Source organism: Podarcis erhardii (genome assembly GCF_964252035.2).
Source record: "Podarcis erhardii genome assembly, chromosome: 14".
Taxonomy (NCBI): Eukaryota; Metazoa; Chordata; class Lepidosauria; order Squamata; family Lacertidae; genus Podarcis; species Podarcis erhardii.
This window is the reverse complement of record NC_138503.1, coordinates 28,961,389-28,974,888: the sequence shown is the minus strand read 5'-3', so window position 1 is coordinate 28,974,888 and position 13,500 is coordinate 28,961,389. Positions and strand designations below refer to the sequence as shown.

At 49.0% G+C, this 13,500-nt stretch overlaps 1 protein-coding gene across 3 annotated transcripts in view; it reads left to right on the top strand.

The window, feature by feature from the left end:
* Nucleotides 1–3,560: 3,560 nt before the first annotated feature.
* The window catches only part of ANPEP (alanyl aminopeptidase, membrane), a 44,880-nt gene continuing 34,940 nt past the window's right edge, over nt 3,561–13,500 (top strand). The window contains exon 1 of one of the 3 annotated variants that reach the window (XM_081840483.1): nt 3,561–3,705. The gene's annotated coding sequence lies outside the window, so the exon portion shown is untranslated. Of the gene's footprint in view, nt 3,706–12,516; nt 12,823–13,500 lie in introns of those variants that run through there. The other 2 variants (XM_081840484.1, XM_081840482.1) reach the window with 2 other exon arrangements.

Below are 13,500 nucleotides of genomic sequence, written 5' to 3'. Positions count from 1 at the left end.
GTTTGATCGGCAAAGGCTTTCTGACCCCTTCAACCATTGCAACGTCAAAAAAGGCTCCCCACTCCCCTCAAATGGACTGCCCCACTTAAAAGCTTAGGAGAATAAACTTCTGCCTGGTGGCTGGAAGCTGATCATATGAATGGCAGGGCAAGTGTTACTGGGATGTGTGTTGGGGGGGGCGGGCTTAATGCCTTAGTGGGGTGTCTTTGGTTGTTGTGCATTCATCTGACACCTGCAGCCAAGGGCACCTGTGGCAAGGCCTCTGACTGAACTCTAAACAAACAGGCAGGTTCTCCTGGGAGCTCAGATCCATCCCAAGCAATGCAGGGCTTTAGGGGTCAAAAATCAGCACCTGGAATTGCGCCTGGAAACAGCTGAAGCCAATTTGGATTTGTTTTGAAGCCAGTGCAATGTATTTCCAAGCAGCCAGTGGCAATAAGTAATCTGCCTGTGGTATTCTGTACCAGCTAGCCTCTTCCAAGGGGCAGGCCTGTATGCGGCAATTAAGCCTGTGTATTGGTTTGGCAGCCCTCCCCTCATAATGCCACAATCTCAAAAGCAAAGCCTCTTGGCAGTTCAAAGACAAGCTATTTTATTGTCACTTGTTTATAAGTTGCTGCAAGAGACTTGTTTTTGCCGCAGCTGACAAGCAGAATGCTGTGTCGGTGCAAACTCAAGGCGGATTAAATAAGGGTTGGTTGCCACTGAGGACTAGTTCCCACATGCCTGCTCCTCACTTCTTGGCTGTAGCCTGAAACACTGCCTGGCTTGGCTGACTCATTGCCTTCCCTGTGCCTTGGCCATGGTTCTCAGCAGGAAGAGGGTAGCCCAGATGAGGCCTCTTGAAAGTGATCCGTTGTGTCACTTGGGTGAGGCAATTTCCTTCAGCACAGAACAGCTGTGCACAAACTTCCACAAGCATGAAATATGGGAAACTTTCTGGGAAAACCCGAAGCTGGAAGGGGTCTCTGTGTGTGGCCAGCTGGGGCGGAGTGTCCAGGGGGAAGGGAGTCATCCAGCCTCAGAAGAGTTAACCGGTGGCAGGTCTCTAGGGCAAGCTTCTGCCCAGGCCTCTGGACTTCACTCCCCTGAGGCTGCAGAGAGACTGTTTTGAAGCTCAAGAAAAGTGTGGGGATGATGCTCTGTCCCTTGGTCTTTTAAGTCCTAAAGAGGTAAAGGAGGATGCTTGTGAGCTCTTTGAAACAAAGGACAGGAACACCATGCCCACGGGCTGTCCAGCAGGACCACCCTCCCACTTTCTCACCAGGCTTTGTCCCACCCTGAAAGATTCCCCCAACTTTGCTTGCAAAGTCAAGGAGGTGGCACATCACCTACTACAGGGAAAAAACCAAATATATAGCATGTGACACAGCATTGACACCCCATCTCTTGGATCTATGAGAAAAGTAAACTCAAAACAAAGTGAGCGTCCTAAATCTTTTCAAGTGGTGGGAGGCTTGAAAAGGTTGCCAGCACCCACCTCGGATTAGGTTTCCTAGGAACCAAGGTCACCGGAGAAGGTAGTGCCTTGGTGAGATACAGGTTTATTTACACATATGTCTATGCTGAACATTAGATGGCAGGGCTCACAGCATTCCCTGCCCCCAGCAGATTTTTCTCCCCTGCTAGGTTACCAGGATGATCTCAGTCCTCATTTTAGTTTCAGAGGAGAGAGAGAGAGAGAGAGAGAGAGAGAGAGAGAGAGTCAGTCAAGCCACTGTACCTTCCCAGTTCAAGCCAAGACTGGCCTCTGACCAATTGCTCTCCTATGGGAAGAAGAAGAAGAAGAAGAAGAAGAAGAAGAAGAAGAAGAAGAAGAAGAAGAAGAGTAGTAGTAATAGTAGTAGTAGTTTGGATTTGATATCCCGCTTTATCACCACCCGAAGGAGTCTCAAAGCGGCTAACATTCTCCTTTCCCTTCCTCCCCCACAACAAACACTCTGTGAGGTGAGTGGGGCTGAGAGACTTCAGAGAAGAGTGACTGGCCCAAGGTCACCCAGCAGCTGCATGTGGAGGAGCGGAGATGCGAACCCGGTTCCCCAGATTACGAGACTACCGCTCCTAACCACTACACCACACTGGCTCCCACACTGGTTAGGCTGAAGTGGCCTCCAGCCAGGTGAGGGGCAGAGGTGATAAGCGTGGTGGTGTGGGAACTGGTACAAATGACCAGGGCTGGAGATCTGGAAAGGGGATCTGAGGCCCAACTACCTTGCCTATGTTTTATGCTGGGATTTTTTTTTCCAGCTGGAGCTCAGCTCCAACACCTCTCAGGTGGGCGCCATTGCCATTCTAAGAGAACAAGGGAAAAGTTCGTGATGAGCTCCAGCACCTCTTTTTCTAGAAAAGCAGCACTGGTTTTATGTAATTCTTAACGAAGTATATATTTCATGATAGATGCACGCACAATTCTGTATAATGGCTTGGAAACTTACAAAGCACTTCTGATTCTATATGAACATTCACTGCTGTGCTTTGGCAGTATGACTGCAGTCTCATTGTATTATGCCTAGTCTCGTTAGTATGTTTTCCTTAGTGAACACTGTACAAATACAACAAAGTTGTTATGTGATACACATTGTGGTGGGCTGCACATAAAAGTTAAACATTTAAAGTGCATGGCTGGTTCAGCAATGATTGTCTTGACTGCTTACTTTATTGGCATCATTAGGATCTTAATACTCTCAGCAAGTATGAATATTATTATATCTATTATTAACATAAAAATGAGAACACATTTATTGTATATCCTATGTAAAGATTTTGAGCCAATCTGCCCTTGCTGTGGGGGTTCAAACGTTGTTTTTTTTTTTACTATGGCCTGAACCTGCTCTCTGCAGTCCTAGCGAGTGAGGGAGAGTCTGCCCCCTCCTTGTGGAAGCCCCGCTAGGTGGGTGTTTCTGGCAACAAAGCACCTGTACTTGGCCAGCTCTTCTGTCATGTAAAAAAGATGCTTAAGAGACTTGGCTAGTGCTGTCAGCTTTTTAACAAAGAGACTAGTCTGACCATTTCAGAACTTCCTTCTACAGAATCCCATCTGACAGATATCAAGCCACAGGCTTGGAGGGGACCCAAAAATAATATCCAGACCAACCCCCAGTCCTACAAGAGGGTCATATTCCTAAATAGTAACAAAACAATATTGTTTTCCGCTTGAAGACCAGCATTTCTTCTAGCATAAGCTTCCATGGACTGCAGAGGACAAGCTTGTGCCGTAAGAAATCTGTTCGTCTTTAAGGAGGCACAATACTTTGCTGTTTTTGCTGCTCCCACCCACCCTGTGACTGAGAAGAGAGAAGGCTCCTTTATTCCTTGCTGTGACCACCATGCTTGCCTAATTCCTCTCTGCTTCACCTGGTAATGGTGGAACCCTTGCTGGGCATAGGGCTCCCTTCCCACCTGCCTCTCTGGGTGGGTGGGTGGGTGAGTGGGTGGGTGGATGGGTGGAGGCAGTGGTTACCTTGTTTTGGCACATCGTAGACCCATCAGCTTCCCTTTCCTCAAAACCACAGTGGCACTCCCAGAACCAGCTCAGCAAGTCCGATAGCGGGACGTTACACCCACAGGAGGTTGCCCAATTTGATACTCTTTGGAAGTCGTCTTCACTTTACAAGCCACGACTTCTTCCACCTAACAAACTTTAGGATCCTTTTCTTGGTCATCTGGCACAGACCTCTCCCTTCTGCCTCAGGAAGCTGCAGGTTGGTTCATTTTGCTCATTCTTCTAGTAAATCAAAGTGGATAAATGGAATGTGAAGGGTTGTCAGGACTGGAAAATGTGAAGCTATCGTGCTTCCTATTTTGGCCAATTAATATTTGGGGTTATTTATTCATTTGTTTGACTCATTAGTTGCCTGTTACTCAAAGCCCTATGAGCAACTTAGAGCACATTTTAAAATGTAAACATAAATGCATTGGAGCAGCTTGCAGGATGCAGAAGCTTCTGAGTTGCTTAGGTGTGATGTGTGGGAATTGATGGTCAGCAGAGGAACAGAGGAAGCTGTCTTATACCAAGCCAGACCAATGGCTCATCCAGCTGAGTATTGTCCTTTCCTTTCCCTACTATATGGAGATGCTAAAGGGGTTTGAACCAGGGACCTCCTGCATGCAAGCTCAGTAGCTATGGCCATTCTCAGCAGTTGCTTGGGCCACTCAGACTTGTGACGCCTTTGGCTGTTTGCTGAGGTCGGGGTGGCATAAATGCCCTCCTTTTGCTGCCAACTATTGTTTCCCCGTTGTATTACTTTATTTTGTTCAGCCGTGATAACAGGGCATTGATGGATGACTGGAAAAAAACTTTGAGCACTTCCTGATCTGAATCAGCCAGGGTGACAATTGAGCAATGTTCAAAGCAGAGGATAAGCCCTTTTACAGGCAGTCAAACCCCCTGGACACGTCCCAGAGTGGGGAAGAGCTGCTTTTTCTAAAACAGGATAGCCAACTGTTCTCTTGGCACCTTGTGGGGTGCAGGTTCATCAGTGCTGCAAGCAGGCATGAGCAGCCATCTCGGCATAGTTCAACTGCTGTTTCCCTGAGCTGTCTGCCCTCGTGGGTTCCCGATTTGCCAGTGACCCTGAGGAAGCCCATAAAACAATTCAGCAGCAATAATCAACTGCATCACGAACATATATACTCTCCTGATGAACATCTTATTTTGCAGGCTTGGCAAGTGTTGAGTGTGGGGCAAAGGCTGCTGACTGTGGAACTTGCTCCGACAGGAGGCAGAGATGGCCACCAACTTGGATGGCTTTAGAAGACCATTAGACCAATTCACGGAGGAGAGAGCTATCTGTGGCTACTAGCCATGATGGCCATGCTCTGCCTCCACTGTTGGAGGCAGCAATGCTTCTGAATCCCAGTTGCAGCAGGATGTGCTTGTGCACTTCTGCTCAGTTCCTGCTTGTTGGTTTCCCACAGGCATCTGTGAGAACAGGATGCAGGGCTAGATGCAGGGCTATTAGCCTGATTCAGCAGGCTCTTCTAAGACCATTAAGGAACCTATTATTATTTGTTTTGATGATGCATAAGAGCATAAGAAGAGCTGGCTTCTGGGTCAAGTCAAAGGGGGCCAGTCTAATCCGGCATTCTGTTTTCTCAATGGCCAACCAGATGCCTCAAATAGAAGAAGCCCACAAGCAGGACCTGAGTGCAACAGGAGCAGCTCTCCTCACACACGATTCCCAGCAACTGGTATGCAGAGACTTCCTGCTTCTAGCCACCCTGATTAGTAGCCACTGCATTGCTTTGTCCTCCATGAATTCCTCTGATCTCATTTTAAAGCCTTCCTAGTTGGTGACCATCACTACATTTTCTGGCAGGAAATTCCATAGCATCCCTATGCTGTGTGAAGAAGTCCTTCCTTTTTGTCTGTCCTGAATCAGCTTCATGATCCCAGCTTTCAGAACTCCCTGCTCACTTTCCCCCACACCACTCATGACTTATGCCACTCATCTCCTCCTTTCTTACTCACATTTTCTTCAAAAAGAAGTCCCAGTGTAGAGCCTTTCCTCATGGATAGCTCAGCAGGTTAGAGCGTGGTGCTGATAATGCCAAGGTTGCAGGTTTGATCCCCGTATGGGGCAGCTGTATTGTTGGACCACATGATCCTCAGGGTCCTTCCAGCTCTATGATTCTATAGGGGACTTGCTGTATCCCTGTAGGGAAGGGCTGCTAAGGACCAGCCTGCTGCACCCTTATGGGTTGTATTCAACTATGTTTTTCTCCAAGTAGGCCTGCTGAAATTAATGGACAACCTAGTATTGTTCATTGAAGTGGGTCTGCTCTGACTAAAACTCGGTTGAATATCCCACTATGTTTCCCACCTACTTGGATGCAGAGTCAGAGCCTCATTCTACAGGGAGCAAATCCCTGACAGCAAACAGCTGGAGTTATATGCAGCTGCAAGGGAATGCATGCATGTCCTGCTTTCAGGTTTCCCATCGAGACATCTGGTTGGCCACTGAAAGGACAGGATGTTGGACTAGATGGGCCACAGCTTGACCCAGCAAGGCTATTCTTAGGTTCTATGTTCTTAAGTGCATAAGATCCTTCTATAAAAGGAGCTCTGGGGGAAGGGAAGGGGGAGAAACACTAGAGCGGTCAGCCAACAGACTGGCTTGGATCCCTACGGAGCCAGAGGCAGAGGGGGGAAATCCTGGAGGAGGCACCTGGGTGACCACTGAGCTGTGGTCCTTGTGTGAAGAATGGAGGCATCCTGCGTCCCTGCAAGGGCTAAGCACAGACAGGGAAGCAGACCTGGCAAAGTGGGGAGGTCCTGAAAAAGAGGTTCAAGAGGGTTTTTCCCTTCCTCCTGCTTGCCCCAGATGAATGTTGAGTCAGGGCTGCCAGGAAAGGAGCTGCTCTGCTTGAACAAGGAAATCGAAGGCAGCACTCACTCATTGCAAGAGAGCCCTAGAGTGCCCTTGGCTGAGGGTTTCGGGAAGAGGAGGGCCATGAGCATGGGGCCAAGTCCAACATCCACCATCATTTTAGCTGCTCTTTTCTGAACCTTTCCTAGCTCTACAATATCCCTTTTGAAGTGCAGTAACAAGAACTGTATCACAAGTGTGTTTGTAGCATAAATTTGTATAACAGCATTATGACGCCAGCAGTTTTATTTTCAGCCCCTGTCTTAATGACCCCTACGTAGGAGCAGCATTTTGCTGCTTCCCCACCCCCACAGCTGCTGCACACTAAGTTGACATTTTGAGCTTTCACCACGACCCCAAGATCCTCTGGTCAGTGACCCCCAAAGCATCTCTGTGAAATTAGGATGTTTTGTCCCAATGTGCGTCACTTTTTAAAGTGGAACCAGGACAGAAATCTAAACAAGCAAGCAAATAAAGGTGCTGCATGGGGAATCTGGCCACTGGCTGGACTTGTCCTTAGTCAGCCTTCCCCAACCTGGTGCCCTCAAATGCCTTCAAATGTTGGGAATCATAGAATTGGATGGTGTCCCAAGGGTCATCTAGTTACAGCTAAAGAACCCCTGACACGTGGCCATCCAGCCTCTATTTAAAGGCTTCCAATGGAGGAGAGTCCACCATTTCTGAGGTAGTCTGTTCCATGGTCAAGCAGCTCTTACCGTCAGAAAGTTCTTCCTAAGGTTTAGTCAGAATCTCCTTTCTTGTCATTTGAATCCATTGGTTTGAGTTCTACAACCTGCAGCAGCAGAAGACAAACCTGCTCAATCTTCCATGGGACAACCCTTCAGATATTTGAAGATGGCTATAATTCCTCATAGCACTTGGTTTCCAGACCCTTTATCATCTTGTTCACCCTTCTCTGCATAATGTTCCAGCTTGTCAATATCCTTCTTAAACTGTGGTGCCCAGACCTGGACACAGGACTCCTGGTGGGGTCTGACCCATGGCAGAATAGAGCAGTACTGTTTCTATCATCTGAGGTATTAACTACTCCTCCCAGTTTGGTGTCATCTGCTAATTTGAGGAGCATCTCCTCAATTACTTCATCCAAGTCATTCATAAAGATGTTTAACAACTCTGGGCCCAGGACAGAATCCTGTAGCACCCCACTTGTCATTTTGTAGGATGACAAGGAACTGCTGCTGAGCCCTCTTTGGGTTCAGTCAGTCAACCTGCTACAAATCCACCTAACAATAACACATTGCCAGCTTCTCTGCAAGGACATCATTGTCAAAAGCCTTACTGAAAGCATCCCCCGATCCACCTTTCCACATCATGCTACCCCCTCCCTTCCTGTTTGGCCTATTCCTTTTGAATATGTTATACCCCTCACTTACTACATTCCAGTCATGAGACTCCCATCATCCCTGGCCACTGCCTGTCTAAAATAACCAGAAGGGCATCAGGCTAGGAAAGGCTGTGACACTACGCCACCTTGGAGAGAGTACTGCCAGAAAGGATGTGCAACTTCCAAGCCTAGCCTAGGTATCAGGCCCACTCCCAGCACCTGCCCCTCAAGCCCAGCCCTCCTTGCTGAGAGTACAGGAGGGCTTGGGAGGCTGCAAACTGGAACTGGCACACGGGGGTGGGGGCACCCCATCTCTTTTGCTCTCTCCAATGCTTATGGAGAGCTGCAGGAAGCAAATCTGTGCCAAGTCTGGCTGGTGTTTTCCCAGCCAACACGGCTGGGCTGATTACCTGTTTTCGGGTGGGACCTTTGTCCTTTTTTATGACACCTTCATTCACCCCTGCCCGAAGCTGCTTCTGCCTCCATCCTAGGGGTGCCTGGAGCGCCTGCAGGGGCGCCTATCCCTGGGTGGATTGATCGGGGGGGGGGGGCTGCTCTGCCACAGAGCTTGAGGCAACAGCCGCTCCTGCCTCTTATGCTCTTATGCCCCCCGCCCACCGGCTGGGATCAAGGATGTTGTGTCCCTCAACCCGGTTCCTGCTGGTTCAGAATGGGTCTCCCGGTCCCGATCCTGGCCTCAGATCCAACCGTGCTGCAGCAACAGCGCCCGAAGTGACCCGCCCCAGCTTCTGCACCCCTGCTCTGAAGGAGGGGGTCTAGCCCAGGATCTAGGCCGCTCTTTTTGTGTGACTTAGTCCGAGAGCAAGGAGTCAGAAGAAGAAGAAATCCTCTCCACGGGACAGATTTTCCCATGGGCTTGGCAGCAAGCCTGGCCCAGCCCTCCGAGCCGCCTCTCTGGAAGGCCGGACCTGCAGCAGGACCACCCGCCTCCCAGCCTGGGTTAACTCCTCGCCTGCTAAAGGCCGGGAGATTTTTTCCTTTTCAGGCTGGGATCTCTCTCCCGTTGACCCCGATCGAGCAGCTCCCCGGCTCTGCAAAAGCAGCGCTGGGCACAGCACCCGGCCTCTTGCCACATCCCCGCCTCCTCCTCCTTTTGCGTGGGACCCTCCCTCAGTCTCTGTTCCTCTTGAAAATGCTTTAGCCCTGGTGTGGCTTTGCTGCTAGGTAGTCCGCGCTCATGGTGGAAATTTTATTTTTATTTATTTATTTCACAAAATTTACACACTGCTTGATTGTTAAAAAACAGTAAAACCATCAATAATTACATTAAAGCAATTCTATTCTAAAACTTCACAGAGACAGAAAGGGTTAAACTAGGTGACACAGCAGGAGAGTTATGATTGGATCTCAAAGGGGGGGGGAGGGAAGCCCAGGAGCGGTCAAATGGATTGGGCTGTCGTTCCCCTCTCCCCACATCCTTTCTCTAACCCAACCCTCCATCTCTCTGCTGCAGAGAGAACTTTCCTTGGAGCATCTCACAAGAACTGACCCATAAGGTGTCTTATGGATGCATGAGTAGTAACCCATGAGTTACTTATGGATGCATGGATGCATGAGTAGTAACCCATGAGTAACTCATGCATCTTCATCCTGAGCACAGCATAGGGGTTAAGGCAGTGGCTCTCAAAGGGGGTGGTGTGCCACACTGGTGTGACAGGAGAGAATGGCAAGCATGGCAGGAAGAAACCAAGGAAACCTTGAAACATTTCAGTGTAGTAGAGTAGTGTGTTCATGAGGAGAGTTTGTCTCAAATTAGACCTGATATAAATGAGATTACCTGGCAAAAGCACATTGAGTTTGTATACATATTTAAGGCATACATACTTGTATACATACTTAAGGCATACATACTTAAACATGTGAGAGGCATGTTTATAATTATATTTTGGGAATAATGCATGTACTTGTGTAGCTGCATTGTTTTATACTTTCTGGATGCCCTATGATCATATTTTAAAGTACTTGTGTTCTAGCAGTGCTTGGTTTATAACATAGGAGTCGTTTCTTTTTGGTTTCCAATGTATTTCTTATCAATTAAAAAAATCAGTGTGACACAAGCATTTTTCTTATTTATTCTGAAAGTGTGGCTCTTATCCAAGCGCTGTCACCACCACAAATATTTTTCTTCAAAGGAAATGCCAAGGAATCTCATCATAGATCTCTCATGCCTTGCCAAGTTTGACACTAACCACAATTTTTGTTGGTGCTTAAAACACAGACACCGTCGTAGGATTAATTACAGGGAGCTAAACATGCTTAGTTAACTCAGCACCCATATAGGGAACAGAACTGGACCCACAGCTAGCCAGGGCTAGGGCATATTATTGAAGGTTTGGAGTCTGCATCTTTCTGGAATGTAGGCTCCTTGGGTGCAGACACCCTTTGCTTGTGAATCTCTCAACGGCATCATGTCCCTTGATAAAGCAAACAATTAGTGAAATCTCACCCCTGTCATGAACTCACCAGGTTTTAAGCACGTCAACCTCCCCATCAGCATTCTGGGGAGGATAATATTTATTTACCTTAAAAGGTGGTGGTTAGGACCACTGACATAATGCACCTGAAAATTGCTTTGTAGATAGTTGCTAAAGATATCCATTTGCATAGAAGTAGGCAGGTAAGAGAACATGGAGGCAGCCTGTTATCATTTCCTATATCCAGCTGCATCAGAGTTTTTGCTAAGTCACAGTTCTGGAATGACTCACCAACCATTCACTGGCCTCCCACAACCAACCGCTTGAGGGTTGGGCCTGAAATAACTAGTTTCGAATAAATCTATTCCCACTGCCACCCCCCTCCCCCACAAGAAAAGTGGTGACAGCTTTGACTTTTGGTTATGCTCTGCTATCTTCCCTACATACTCATTAAATACACAAGTAGTAAAGAAGACCCCAAGAGTCACCTAGCCGGATGGGTGCAGGATCCCCCTCTCCATAGTTCACCAGCAGTTTTTCTTCCAGCTGTGGCATGACCAGGCAAGAGCTTTGGGGGATTTTTCAAGCAGGTCAGAAACACAAAGGCTTTCCCTGGTGCTTCTCCTGCACACCTGCTACTCAGAAGTAGACTGCCTCTGAAAATAGGGGCTCCATTTAGGACCTGAGAGAGCTCTCCTTCTATTCCACAAATCTGTCTAGTCTTCCCTTCCCCCAAAAAAGCCATTTAAGCTTTCAAAAGCTTTAAGCTTTTGAAAAGTTAGGTGACAACAAAGTGTTGGATTCTGTTTGTTCTTCAGTGGAAGAACGTGGCTGTCATGCTCTAAAGCCTTTTCTGCCTATGCTCTGTAACTTTTCTTGGTGTGAGCACCACTTCTCTCTCCTGCTCCCCAACCTTGCTATGAGAATCCAGCCAGTCAATGGTCCTTTCCATCCTGGCTCCAGTTCCAAGGGCTGGGCTTCCGGGAGATGCTTAAGTTGGTGGCTATTTCCCAGCTCCTGATGTGCATGGAAGTCTGAAACTCAGCCTGGTCAGAAACTTAGGAACTAAAGGGCTGCAGCCAGTGCTAGTCCTACTCAAAGCAGGCTAATTGAAATTAATGTACACAACTTGGTCCTACTGATTCCAACAGGTATACTCTGCGCAGGACTTAGCTGGCTACAGCCCAGAGTAAGCTTTGCCCCAGATCTTCCTTCCCCTGTGGTTTCCAGAAACTGGTATTCAGAAGCATTATTGCTTCTGGCCGTGCCGGTAAATTGCAAGTTAAACAAAATAAAGCAAGAAGAAAATGACTTCTTTACAGACTGAGCTGTGTTTCAAGCTTTCATGGAAATGAGGAACTGGGGACTAGTCACCAGCATCAGGCTCACAGCCTGTCCTTTTTCCGCTAGCCAGCCAGGCTCCCTCCAGGGGCACGTCCTCCTCACAGTTCGTGGCATGACAGGGCTTCGAAGGAATTTCCCTGTGGTCACCTTCTGCTCCCCCACTTTCCTGCCAAGGGATAAGAATAGCGCTTCCAGCCATGGACACCAGCTAGGAAGGAGCTGCTGTGTCCTGGGCAGGGAGACCAACCCACCTGCCTTCTTGCCTGCCATACAATCTTGCTTAGACCAGGTACGTGTGTGTTGGAATCAGGCCTTAGGAGGGAGCTCTTTTGACTCCCCCAGGGAAAGATCTGTCCATTTTCCCCATAGCCCTTTTTGGGGGGAAGAGTCAGTTCCAACACTCAGTGGTTCTAGTGCATTTGAGTGGGCTCTAGTGGTGACAGCACTCCTCCTTCCCATTAATCCAGCCTTTTAAATAAGTAGAGCATTATCTGTTGTTTATTGTAACAACAGCCCTGCGAGGTGGGCTGCTAGCATCTCTATTTCACAGACTAGGATTTCAAGCTGGGAGAAAGTAACTTGCCACTGAGTCCCTGGCAGAAGGAACGTGTAGATCAAGGCAGGGAGCTGTGATTTCTGGCACTTTGGAGGCAAGGCTGGTGCAGCCTGCCCGAAACTGGGCCCTAAGCAGGCAGAGGAGCCAGAGGCGAGTCCCTCCGCTGGCTCCTTTTCTCCAGCTCTCCCTGGGTGTGCAGTGAAAGCTGCTCCAGCTCGGAGCCCCCGGAGCCTGCAGTCAGAGGCCCTGCAAAATGACCCCGAGGATTCCCAACGTCCCCTCCCCAGAAAACGGACCTCCACTTCCAGGCTTCCCCTTCCTGCTTTCAGCACTCAGGAGCCTCCACCCCGCTTCCCGATGAAATCCTTTCCAGATGTGACGGTCTGGCAGCTGGAGAGGAGGTGGGCCCGGGGTGTGTGTTTGTGCGTCCAGCGTTGTGGGGCAGAGTTGAAGGCGCAGCAGGAGCCTGGGACAAGTGTGGGATGACAGAGAGCGACTGGCCAGGACAGAGGCAGCCTCCTCGCTCCTTTCCCTCTCTTGAGTCTGGTTTCCTCTGTCCCGCCCAGCAGCCCAGGGGTTAAGACGGTGAGGGATCAGCGCAGGGCTGGCTACTTCCTTCGGAGCTTTGGAAAGAGCCCTCTCCTTGTGACTGATTTTGGAGAGAGCAGCCGAGAGCAGGCCAGGCGCCGTGGGCCAGGAGAACGCCCCAGCCTGCTCCAACTAGGAACTCGGCTGTGAATGGAGCCCAGCCTGGGGATGGGGGAGTCAAGGTGAGTAGGAAAGGGGAGGGGTGTGTGGGATCATCCAGCGGATGATGACGATGATGTGGTCTCCGCAAGGCTGACGTGGGCGCCCAGGTCCCTGTGCCCCTGGGCAGCCCAGATAGGCGGGGTACAAAATAATAAATTATTATTACTATTCGGAGCTGCAGGAGCAGCCTGGAGAAGGAGCTAGTGTTTATGTGCCCCGGAACTCTTAAATAGCGCCCTTTGGGGGGCCACAACACTCGCTTTTCAAAACGCTGTTTTTTCCTGCAACATGCCTGAACACAGCCTTCCCCAACCTGGTGCCCTCGGCGTCTTTTGGACTTCCATCAGCTCCAGCTAGCACAGACACCGACTCCTGGGTCCAATGAGATTCGTAGTCCAAAACATCTGGTGGGGAACTGACTGGGAAAGGTGGCTTGAAACATCTTTCTCCCAGGTTTTGGGGAGAAATAAGGAACTTGAAATTTTAAACAAATTTTGGACTGTCCCAAGCATACATTCCTACTAAGAGAAGAGGGTTCCTGCCCCAAGTGAGATGTCCTTTGCCCCCCACCCCGCTTTGCCCCCCACCCTTCTGTGCCCACCATTTGTAGCTTTTTATTATACATAAGGAAGTGACTGTTTTTCAACTCATAACACATTCTCAATCCTATAAAGCCATATATGGTTTAGGTCCAGGCTGTCT